The 13,388-nt window shown below is 31.0% G+C and overlaps 1 protein-coding gene across 1 annotated transcript in view; it reads left to right on the plus strand.

The window, feature by feature from the left end:
- The window catches only part of LOC146996274 (uncharacterized), a 372,021-nt gene that overhangs the window by 340,931 nt on the left and 17,702 nt on the right, over nucleotides 1–13,388 (plus strand). The gene's annotated exons all lie outside the window — the stretch shown is intronic.

The following is a 13,388-nucleotide window of genomic DNA, read 5'->3' on the forward strand; positions in this document are numbered from 1 at the left end:
AAAAAAACACTTATACATGACAATTTGAGAAATTTTCAAATTTCAAGCGGGAAACACATAACACTCGGAGGATTAAACTCATCTCTGAAAAACGTTTTTTGCAAATGCGACTCTTCATTTTCTAAAATCATGATTAATCTAAGCTTTAGGCTTTGCTGCAGCATTAATACGAGATAAGATTGTTTGCAAAATATTTCATTAAGAAAAAAAGAGAACACACTCTTTAAACTCTTTTATCATTAATAACCTCGGTATCTTTAAGATGTTGCAAACAAGCTGAATAAAATTTACATTAACCAAACGTAATAATAAAATATATTGCATAACTTTATCGTAAGCAGGAACTCGGTAGCGTTCCACTATATATGTTGAAATATTCAAATCTGTTGAAATGTGACTGATTTCAAAATCTGCACTCGGCATATAAAATATTCTACTATACATCGTGTTCACAAAGTTCTTGTCTTTATTTTTGTGACAGTTGGACGCACACATATACTTCCAGTAGTAAAAATGTTTAAATAAAGCAAATATTCATGTTTTGGTATTTTGAAAGAAATTAGTTTTATAAAATTAGTTTAACTCGTTCTTTCCCTCCCTGTACTTCGAATCGGGTAAATTATTTTTTACGTTATAAAAAAATAAAACACAGAAAATGCGATTCCCGTACGAAAAATATTGACAGATATAGTATTTGATACTGAAATCATATTCAGGGTCTGTACACAAACTAGCCATTCTCCAGGCTGCATGTTAAATTAAAGATATTTTCTGTCATACAATGCCAACATTTTTCGGGAGGAATGTTAGCCTATCGGCTAAAAAGCGTTGTTTGCATTTGTTACATAACTAAGAATAAATATTGTTTAGAAAACAACTGTTGTTGTTAAGATATTAAGTAACGAGCAGTTCTATGTAGATTACTGAGAGTATAAGCATCATTATGTAGATTACTGAGAGTATAAGCATCATTATGTAGATTACTGAGAGTATAAGCATCATTATGTAGATTACTGAGAGTATAAGCATCATTATGTAGATTACTGAGAGAATCAGCATCACTTTGCTCAAAATGATGATCTTATGTACTGAAGCGTACAGAATTCGTGTTCTCGAAAAAACTGGTAGCTTCAGTAAATAGCACGCAGCCAACGATTATTTGCAATAATCAAAAAAGAAAAATATTTGTACTTTAATGAATTAATTTACGATCACCAGATTAGAATTTTAAAATAAACAAAAAATTCGTGATAATACTAATAATGTATTTTACTTTTAAATTACTAGAGTGAAAATTATTTCGGCATACCAATTGTAATAAAACTATAAATAAAATACATTATTAAATCACCAAAGAATATCATTCAATAATATTTAAGCGGTAAAGCTCAAACTCTAAATTATTCTCATTTGTTTATTAACCAGCTCGTCAATGCAAATTTAAAATTATGTCAAATATCCCAAATTCTGAAATTAAATCTCTCATTTAATTTTCGTAGTACGGGAGTCAAACATATTTTGCTTTATATGTATAGCAAAAGTTTTCTAAATATAAACATCGGAACTATTAATTGATACATTTATGAAGATAATAACTTATACTTTTTCACAATGCAGTTCGATTAATAGATTTCGTTATTCAAATAATGAATAAAGAAATTTATTATTCGTGATATAAAATTGTAGATTAGTTTTGTGAAGAGAATTATTTAATCTCCTATTCTCGTGAAACCCTATAATAAGTTACTTTTTTTTCTAGTCATTTATTCTGCGAGTTTTAAATAAAAGCTTATTTTATAAATTTTCTTAAAAATTTCACCATTTTAGTCTCAACAACAAATCATCAATGAAATAATTCCATTGAAAAATAACTTTTCCAACAATGAATAATCACTCAATATACATTTAGAACTCCAACAATAATGTTACGTCAAATGGTCTAAAAAATCGAGCGATTTCCCGACATTCAGATATCAAAAAGTAAGTTAAAAATGTCGTATATGAAACACAATTGGTGAACTAAACAGAAACATATAATAATATGGATGTACTAAATCTGGTACAGAAGTACTAATAGGGATCAGTCTGGTCAAAATTATTTGACATAGGATTGAATGGTGTTTAAATAACCGGCTGATGATCTTTTGAAGATGGGTTTCTAAAAATCTATCTACTGCGCTAACCATACTTTATTGCAAACATAATAAGAAAATAAAAAAAGAAGAAAGTTTTAAGTTACTTAAAATAAAAAGTCTGAAAGCTTTCAGATTTTAATGGTCGCCCAAAAGAGTTTGTTGAGATTTTGTAAGCTCTTGCTGATCTCGCAGTCTACCAGTCTGCTGTTACATTCACTTCTATTAACCCATTTTTTTGTCTTTTTAGCTTTTTAGCATTTTGCGTCTGAATTGTATATGGCGTTGAGTGCGAAGAATAATTTTCTTCGCACTCAACGCTATATACAATTCAAATGCAAAATTACAAAAATTTTAAAAGCAGCATAGCAGCATACGTTTCGAATTTCCAATCCAGCGTTAAGTGTTGGCATACATTTTTATGTTCTTTCCATTCTTTTCTCAATTTATCATATCAATGTGTAGTTTACTTACTAAAATGGCTTTACCAAACATTCTGGTCTTTTTATTATTAAAGTTTTGTGTATTTACTTTATTTATTACATATCATGCTCTTAGCGCTTACGCCACATAAAATTCGAATCAACAGCAAATTAAAAATTCGTTTTTATTAATTATAAAGTAGATAATGAAAAAAAAACCTGAAAACTTCCAGATTTTATATTACGACCAAAGGAGCTTTTTCTTTTTTCATTTACACACACATACACGTTTCGAAAGCATTTGGGCCGATGTAGCTTTTGGCTAAACATATTTAAAAACAGCATACCTTTAAAATTTTTGATAGACAGTCTCACGCGCTGGAAATAAAAATCCTTTTTTCCGCACATTGTTGCCACTGTTCGCTTTGAAATCGTTGACTTTTGTTCGAAAATTCGTTAAAGTTTTGCAACGTATGAAATAGACAGTAAAACAAACTCCAAATTCCAAATGCTTCCGGGTACTCATTCTTGCGTGAAGGACTACGTTATTCAAAACTTGATGGCTCTAAGTACCTTTTTTTTTTTTTTTTTTTTTTTTTTTGTCACAATGCGAGAAATGTACATTCATTCAAACGAACGAAAACAAACGATACGCGAAAACCATTCCGAAACTAATATCCCATTCGGTACTAACTTCCCTTTATAATAATATAATAATAAAAAATAAATACTGCAAATTGAAATTCGCACATAATTCTGGCTTTTTACGTCTACAGTAATAAAATTCTTTCATTAAAAAATAAATATCTGATGAGGGCAACACATGACTTCCATGTACGGCCTATTAAATTATACACATTTTTGCTGCCTTCATTTAAACTTATTTCCTTGAATTACATTACAGATATATATTTCTCATTCAATCAATTCACTTTTCACTTCGCAACAGGGCGAAAATGCATAAAAACTCAAAATATCCTCATTAAAAATTGAAAAATATGGAAAAGGTTAAAACACTGAATACAGTTAAAAACAGTTTAGAAAAACCATTTTTGCAATTAAAATTAGGGATTGTACACCAAAACAAGCAAATCAGCCAACAGCAGAAAGATAAAGTATTCACTTCACAAAAATTTAAAGTCAGCTTCTGGCCCTACTGGGCAAAAAGACACTGAAGTTTTTGTACCAACTGACTTAAATCGCTATACAACTAAGAGCTTAAAATATAAACAAATAGCCGCCGCATTTAGCCTAGTGACATCTAAACTTTTAAACTGTAGATAATTCTAAAACTATCGCATGCAAATTAACCAAAGGCATAAAAACCTTAATCGAAATATAAGCGCAACATAACTCAATCTGTTTTAAAGCAAAAAATAGACAATTTACCAACACAGAAGAATAAAAGAACTGAGCTTAACCGAACCCAAGCACGATTGAATTGGAGATAAATGCATACGTACGTACAGACGTCAAGGAAGAAAATCTCCTTTGAATCCATTTTACAGTCGGTTTTGGAAAAAGGAGTCTTTTTGTTTTCTGTCCATACAGATGTCACACAAAAAAATCGTCCATATAGATTCGAGAGCGGTCAAAATGGATATTTTCGTTGAAATAGGATACCCGAAATTACTCTCGATTACAATATGCATTGCATAAAAATTGCTAAAATACATACATATTTCATTCAATACATACATACTTCAGTTTAATACAAACATGTATTAAATGAAGGAATAACGAAGCGTCCCGGGGAATTCAACACGAAGTTTTTCGAAAGAAAAAGCTAGTTAGTCTCATTATGAAATTTTATTACTAATTAGTCTGAAAATTATGAAATAATACAAGACTATATGTCTTGGAGGAAATACAGAGGACAACGAATAATAATTTGTTAAAATAAAAATAAAATAATAACAATAACTTTTTATATGAGTTAGGTATCTTGGTAAGTCGAATAATCTAGGTTGTCAACGATAATATTGCTTCACATGATCAGGCTTTGTTTTCAAGTGCTTCAAGGAAACGGAAGCTATAATTATCACACTGCTAAAGGTCTAATACTAAGATGACAAATAATTTTCCATCGAAACAGCTGCAAAGTTGCTATGGAAATGAATGGACGATCATTATGCAACATCTTCCGCTAAGTCGAGTTAAGTTCTTGGACTGACGATAGAACGTAGCCTTCACAACGCGTAAAAATGTATGTCACGTCAAACTGCATTATAAATTTGAGGGAAATTCGGAATAAATGAATTTTTTCTCTACTCAGAATTTTGAATCTGTGAGCTTTCATTCGAATGCCACTTTAGAAATACAACAGAATCCAGTGACGGAGGAGAAGTTACTTCATATCTATTGCCAAAGTTTATAATTCACATAGTGAACTATAAATCATAATAGTATAATATATAATAATAAATCTATAATTAACACTGTGGATTAAGCTCATTCTTTTCGTCATTTGTAAATAATAATTACTGTCTTTTCTCGAAATCAATTTTAATCTTCCAGGTAAATACAACAAAAATGAGAAATTTCTATATCAAAATTCTGATATAGAAACAACGATTTTTGCCTGTAATCCAAAATTCTCGAGGGTCTGTACGTTGATGGTCAGGGATCTGGGTATGATTTTCAAAGCAAAATTTACTTATTTTCTAATTTCATTTCGAAAATGGTAGTATACCAGCTGCTCGAAATTTCATTACGTGGGGTCTTATTAATGTACCAACTACACCGATGCTAACGAACAAGCCAACTTTTCCATCTTCCTACTTTATTAAACTAAGGGTAAACCCATCAAGGAATATTCTAGAAAAATTGTGAACTGCACGACTTTGTTTTGCCTCTCCCCTCTTTTCTAAGAACTTGAATTCGCAAGAAGAACATGATTGCTGCGTTAAGTCTTTTATAAATGGAACATTTGGTTGTAACTGTATATCGCCATTTTCGTCTTTCAACTGCTTTGAAAATTATTCATATAAAACAAATATTAAATGAAAAATTGGTATGCGCTTGAATAAAATTTAAATATATTAAGCCTCCTATTATACTTTTATAATGTTTAAAAAATCACAATGTTTAAAAGATTTAAATCCGACCTTGTTAATGCTTTCCAGAGATTCCAAACGCTAACACAAAAGTTTTCAAGTCAAAGTTTGCGAGCTATCTCAATCCATTCTTTCGGAGTTTTTATTTTTTGTATAGTAAGCAGCATACGCTTGGCTTCAGGAACACCCTGGTTGAGGGCTTCAATCATTGTAGCATCATTCAGTTTCAAACTAGATCCATATCTTAATTTGTTACGAAAATAGAGGTCAATATTATTAAATTTTCCGTATGTGACAGATACAAAGTCATTAAATGTCACTACCTCTGCACTGGAAAAGTATGTACTGAATTTTTCTTTTACTGCTTCCCAGTCTTTGTCTAAGCACTCGCGAAAGAAGTATGCAAGTGCTTATCCTCTCAGGCACTCAAAGAATACTAGCGGTTTGTCCTTATCTTCAATATTTTCTGGGTTGCATTTTTGTTCAAATAGCAGAATGTAATTATCAACAGGAATATCACTTTTAGAACCATAAAAAATAGCAAATTGGAATTTTGTTACGTCGATAGTGGCTATTGATTCTTGCGTATTTTTTGACATCGCGGCTTTAGCTCTTGTCTCCATTTTTGAAGCACCACTCTTGATTATTGAATATAATTTCAAATTATTAGAATTTTTTCATATTATACGAAAATACTAACTTTAATCACAATACACTTTTCTGAAAAAGTTTCAAAGGTAGGCACATCACTAGACGAAAACGTGACGTCACACTCGATGACACTTTTAAACACTGCGCACTTGGCGACACCTCATTTCGTAGCCGACGAAGTACAGGGAGATTCTGTCTGCAGATGATTGACACTATATTATGTCCTTGATCCACTTTACGATAGACAATGAATTTAGAAAATAAATCCAGAGAAGCTTTTTCCACGCAGAACAGATCCTACCGGCTAATTAATTAACTGTAATATTTTGGCAGTCGGGCACATGAATGAAGCTTGGCATGAAATGATATAGAAGATTTTAAATTTATAGCTCCATATCTTTATTCAATTCAAAGGCATATTATAATTCTTTACTAAATAAGATTAATTCACTGCGTCATAGTATTCTAACAAAGGGAGACAGACGGCTTCTGCCTCTACTGCTGTCGAGACCTATGCTGCTGCTCTCATATAGTGTTCAAAGAATGAAAACACAAGTATTCTGAAATTTTTATTTAATGGTTTGGCATTTATTAATTTTGTTCGCGCATTTTATTTGATATTTTCTGCGGCTTGAGTACGTTTAAATTTTTCGTTACTGTGGAATAATTAATTAGATTAACTTGTAAGATTCTCACTAGTGTAATTCTCAGTTACTGTAGAAAGTGACGAATCTTAAGAACTAGTTAGCGAATAATCGCTTAAGTTCGTGTAAAAGGAAACAACAAGATGGAAGGGTAACTAACCCTTTATTATTCCAATAAGATTTAACAAAACTCCGTCTTGGAGTGTACAATCAAAGCCGATACTTGGGCTTGAACTAAGGAGACTAAGAATTAAACTAAAACTAAGATTAACTAAAAAAATATAGCCGAAGCTATTAAGATTCTAACTGAGTTGGCCCTTAACTTTATTTGACTACGAAGCTTATCAAGGGCCTGAGTACGGCCGAGCGTAATAACAGCTCTGAGAGGGAGAGTAGCCAAAAGGCAGACGCGCGAAAATCAGGAACTCTGATTCTCTCTAACTCTGTAAGTAACTTCGCGGTTTAAATACCGCTCCTCCTCATTAAGTATTCAGAAAGATTCCAAAACTTCGTTCTGGCCGGAAGTAGTAAGTTGAAGTTAAGAATTTGACAGAAAAGGAACTTAAAATTTATCTGTTAATAAAATTAACATAATCCTTACAAACTTAAATGTTATTTTAAAAATGATGTATTCTAAACTATTGCTATGAAGTAAGTGATTTTTAATTAAGTACTGCTTTGAAATTCAGGTATCTGATGTTGTTCATATTAGATTTAAAAATTTTAGTACCATTTTTATTGGCTCAAGTTTTATGATACTAAAAATTTTGTTTTCTTAATTGTTTCACATAATTAAATAATAAATTTAAAGATTTATAATTATTTTATTTAGGGAAGGTTATAAAAATTACTGTAGTATTAATTAGAAATGACATTACTGTTTAAAAATTTGAAGTTTAAGAATTTTGAATAATTTGAAAAATGAATGAGTTAATTTTGAAAAACTGGTACAGAAGTGTTTTGAATATAATTTAGAAAATATGTAATGTTTATAATTTAGCATAGCTATGATGAATATACAGTGGTGGCCAAAATTGTGGACACTTTTGGAAATTTTTATGTTTTTGAACTTTGTATGCTTATAGAAAACGTTACGTTTCACAAAATGCAAACTCGTATATATCATTTTAAAGAGAATTTATTACTAAATTCAACACAAAATTCAATTATTTGCAATACAAAAAAAAGTTAAACGATAATAGTTATCGATATACATTAGATAGTGATGATTGCAGTGAGTTATCAGTACTTATATTATCAGTACTTATATACATTAGATAGTGATGATTGCAGTGAGTTATCAGTACTTAGTAGGGTACCCTTTATTTTTGATTACAGCGACGTTTCATTGAGCTGACAAGAGTTTTAAGCTCTTCTTTCGTTATTACATGATGCCAGGAAACAATTATAGCCTCAATTAGTTCCCTTTTATTTGATGAGCGCCTCATTCGGACAAGAGTTTTCAAACGGTGCCACAAATTTTCGATAGGATTGAGGTTAAGACTGTTTCCTGGCCATGACAACAATTTAATGCTCTTTGTACGAAACCACTCTTTCGATATGTTGGCCGTGTGGCAAGGAGCAGAATCCTGCTGAAAATTAAACGAAGCATTGTTGGGAAAGAGATCTCAGATGGAAGGTAGAAGTTTTGGTTCTAGAATAGTGTCAATGTATTTTCTGGCATTCAGTGTCCCATCGATGACATGAAGGCGACCAATACCATCTGCTGACATGCATGACCAAATCATAACACTAACTGGGTTCTTCACAGTTGCTTGAATGCAGTCAGGATCTGTATTCAAGCAATTCTCTTCTCCTATTCTACGTCTTACATATTTTCCCCCATCACTACCGAATAATGATATCTTAGTTTCATCACTCCATATAACTTGTGACCACTGATCATCTGTCCAATTAATGCGTTCCTTTGCCCACTGTAGTCTTTGTTTTCGTTGCTGAAAATTAAGATAAGGCTTTTTTCGTGGAATTCTACCTCTCAGTCCAACATCTGTTAATCTTCTCCTGATTGTTCTTGAACTGACAGAAACCCCAGCATCATTCAGATCACTTCTGATGGCCGCTGGTGACATTTTTCTATCTTGGAGACATAGTCTTTTTATTCTTCTGTCATCAATAGATGTGGTGCACCTTTTTCGGTCTTTTCCTTCTTTGTTTTTCATTGAATTTGTCTCCTGATATCGTAAACAAAACTTTCGAACTCCAGATGTACTCACTGAACCACCCACCTGTCTTGCAATTTCAGCATAGGAAAGACCACTTTCTCGTAATACAATAATATTATATCTCTTTCTAGGTGTCCAATCTACTCTTTTATTTGGTACCATTGCTTCTTGACTAAATATTAAAATTTTTTACAAAAATTCCTACTTGTAATTGCAGTGTATAAGAAACAGGTCCTCCTTCTACAGAACAAAGCAAAATAATGAATTTTTTCAAGTGTAAACATGATGTCAGCTTCTACTGGCAGTTACTAACATTTGATTGGTTCTCAGAACAAGAACAGTGATTGGCCAGGAAAGCTAGACATTACAAACCACTTCATAACTGTGTTTTTTATTTATATTAAAGTACATATAACTTTTTTGTATTGCAAATAATTGAATTTTGTGTTTTGTAGTGAATTCAGTAATAAATTCTCTTTAAAATGATATATACAAGTTTGCATTTTGCGAAGCGTAACATTTTTTATAAGCATACAAAGTTCAAAAATATAAAAATTTCCAACTGGAAAAATATTGAAAAGAGGATAATTGCATGTAAAGAAAGATTATGACGAGGGAGTGCTGGTTCAAAGCAGAGGCCCTGTTTTTGCCTCTGTTTTTACCCTCCTCATATCAGAAGAAACAAACTTTGAAGGCCTCCCACATTTTAATTTTTTAATAGAAATATTTTTTTAAATAAATGGAGTGTGGGTAATTTATATATATATATATATATATATATAAATGGAATGAATGGTGCAGTTCAAAAGGCCAGTTGCCTTTAAACAAGGAACGGAGGCCTTTGTAAGCAACTGCCAAAAGCAACTGTAACAGCTTTAAATAATATTAAAATCTTGTAGTTTAAATAATTTAAATAGATGAACATTAAGGTATTTGTGAATGGCAATATTTGAAACCAGACTCGAGTGCCTCGTGCGACTCTCGCACGAAGAATGTAATTTATTTTTAAATGTTAGAATAGGTTTTCTCTTCTTGTTTGTATGTCGCCATTTTGAGTGCTAAATAAAAGTTATTGCTGTGTTCCACCATTGGAGTTGCTTCATTTCGCCAAATAATTAAGACTGTGATGCTTCTTTGGCGAAATGAAGCAACTCCAATGATGGAACACATTGGAACACGAAAAAAATCTATGTCATATCACTCTTACATAATTCTGATGATGTAAATGAAACTAAAACTCAAACTGTCAATAGTAATTTTACAGCAATATTAACCATTCAACCAAAATGCATTGAGAACCAAAACTAAGTCTGAATTAAGATTTCACTTTGAACATAAAGCACTTGCTTACACCGCTTTGACTTAGCTGGACTGCTGTCTGTCTGCTCCTTCTGTTTTACTGCAAATCTATCAAAAATGTAATCTTTTTGGAATAGGCACAATAAATGTGCCAATTTGTTTGTGGCCACAACATGTTTACTGAAATAAAAGTTACGTTAAATATACCTTGACTGCTAAATTTCTTATTCCTTGTGGATCGGCATTTCAGCATTCTATGGCATCAAAATTCTAGCTGTTCATTGTGGATACAATCACCTGCGTTCTACTACAGAATCTATTACATATATATATATATGTGTGTGTGTGTGTGTTTGTGTGTAATAGATTCATATATATATATAATAGATTATATATATATTTGCTTTTTTAAAAAAATTCTTTATCGAAATCATTCTAAAAATGTGTAAACTGTGTAACCCTCTGTATAAAAATGTGTAACTCTCTGTATATATATATATGTGTGTGTAACCCTATGTATATATATATAAGAGGGTGTTTACACATTTTTAGAATGATTTCGATAAAGATTTTTTTTTTTAAAAAAGCAAATGTTTTGAAATTAAAAAAGTTCTGGCAACAGCCTATTATTTGAAATGAGAAATATCGTGTGCTATTTTTAAATTTATTCTTTTTCCAAAATGTCACAAGTAAACAAGCTGTGTCACGACATAGTCCAAAATACTCTCTACATTTTAAACATTAATTAAACAATCCCGAAATCTTTCTAAGAGTATGTAAACACACTTCTATATATCAATTTCGTTATGCATAAAACTGATACATTTAATTATATATAAAGCCAATCTATCAATTACTAGATTTGAGAGAAGCTACTAATATTAATTAGTAGCACAGTTCATATTATTTTTCTTTTTTACATAAATATTAACAAATCATCTTAAATATTATACAGATTTTAATTTATTTCATATTTTTATGTAAATAGACCTAATTTAATTTTAAAAAATCACTTTCTTAAATCTAAGAATTTTTCTAGATAAACAGTTTTAAATTCCTACTAATATTATTGCAAGTGAGTGCGTGTGTCTAATTAAACTAAGTGTCTTCTAATATTGTTATTTACTTCCCATTTTTTAATTATTTAGGTTAATTTTAAATTATTTAACTTTCTTACAAACTTCATATTTTGATACTTGAAATGTTTAATTTTGGTTTTTCAGTTACTTTCCTAACTGATATAATTTGAAACACATTTAATTTATAATATATCCAACTGATAATTATGAGCAGCTGCAGCATTTTCATAATTAATAAAATAATTTCTAACTTCGTATATTCGTATCTCGGAATTTTTAATTTCCCGGTCATTTCTTTTTAAACTCGCATCATATTTGCGTTTTTATTACAGATATTACTGTGTGTTACAATTTGCATATTGTTGTACTGTATTCAGGCAATTTATATTTAAATGATAATTTTTATAAACTTTGGCACTTTAACCCTAATTAACGGAAGATTTTTCTAACGTCTTGGTACAAATTAATCTTTAGTATCCAGCTTATTTTCTAATCGAGTTTCAGGCTTGAATGAACAATGGTACACAAGGTACAATTATACAAGGGTGATATGGCGATATGCCATAGACGGAGCAAGAACATTCTAAAACACATTCTTAGCCGTTTTCCTTGGAAATGCTCTCGTAGGTACGTTAAAAGCTACCCTGCCTGTACGCGTAGTAGTGATAGTATCTTGAGTTCAGTAGTAGTGATTTGAGTTCAGAGGTTAGCTTGAAAGCGATCGACCGAGTCGGGAGCTGTACTTTAGTGCCGTGAAGCTGTCTTCATCGTTATAGCCTGATAATCTGAATGATATGTTTCTGATTGTTTCAGTGTGTTTGTTCTAGTTTTTCGAAGACTATAACGTGTCTTTCGAACTGTCCTGTGGAATACTGGAGAATAAATTGTGTTTTGATTTTTCGTCAAGTGCTGTCATCAATTACTCCAAATCCACGAACCTGTAGAACGCAACAGTATGTTTCTCGATTGTGAAAAAACAACGATATCTAGAGCCATCAAATTTCGAATAACGAAGTCCTTCACCCGAATATGGGCACCTAGAAGCCCGAATCTTGAATTTCGAATTTGTTTTATTACCTAGTTCATATTTTTCAAATTTTAGAGAATTTTTTATTAAGATATTCAACAGTTTTAAAGCGATCAGTGGCAACACACTGTGGAGAATAAAATATTTTTATCTCCAGCGCGCGAGACTGTCTATCGAAAATTTTAAAGATATGCTGTTTGTAAATATTTTTATCCTAAAGGTGCGTTAGTCAAAATGCTCTCGAAACGTGTATGTATGGGTAAATGAAAATATGAAAAAAAGTCCCTTTGGGGTAATATAAAATCTTAAAGCGCTGTAAAAAAAAAAAAAAAAAAAAAAAAAAAAAAAAAAAAAACATTTTAGCTTTTTATAGGAAAGCTCCAGTGGGAGGGTCTGTGTAATGAAAATATAATAGTTTCCGATGGAGGAAGGGTAGGAGGGAAATGGCATGGTACTGCAAAACACATTTATTTATCCTTATTTTCAATTTATTAATTTTTTTTCTGCTCTACTTTCTCTAATTTAATTTTTTACTTCACTTCTCACTCAGAGATAAATGCATTCAATAAATTTCTGGTAAATTATAAGCTTTCATTTCAATAATAACGCTGCATAACTGAACAATATTTGGATTTGGGGAAATTAAATCCAACTCATTTGTCAATGCAATCAAATCTATCTTATCAGCTTTTTCTAAAGACTGTTTGAAAAAATAAGATTTCTATTCACAGCTGAAAGATTGTTTCAAGCCTGTCGTTTTTTTCCTAAGCTTAACCTATGTAGTAAAGAAAATAAATATATATAAATTTATTTATCAGTAGAATATTGGAAATCAAAGTAACAAGGTTAGAATTCTATACCGAATTGGGGAACATAAGAGTGCAGAAAAATAATT

Source organism: Stegodyphus dumicola, chromosome 7, assembly GCF_044657685.1.
Source record: "Stegodyphus dumicola isolate Sdum_Otavi_A_Nest chromosome 7, ASM4465768v1".
Classification (NCBI taxonomy): Eukaryota; Metazoa; Arthropoda; class Arachnida; order Araneae; family Eresidae; genus Stegodyphus; species Stegodyphus dumicola.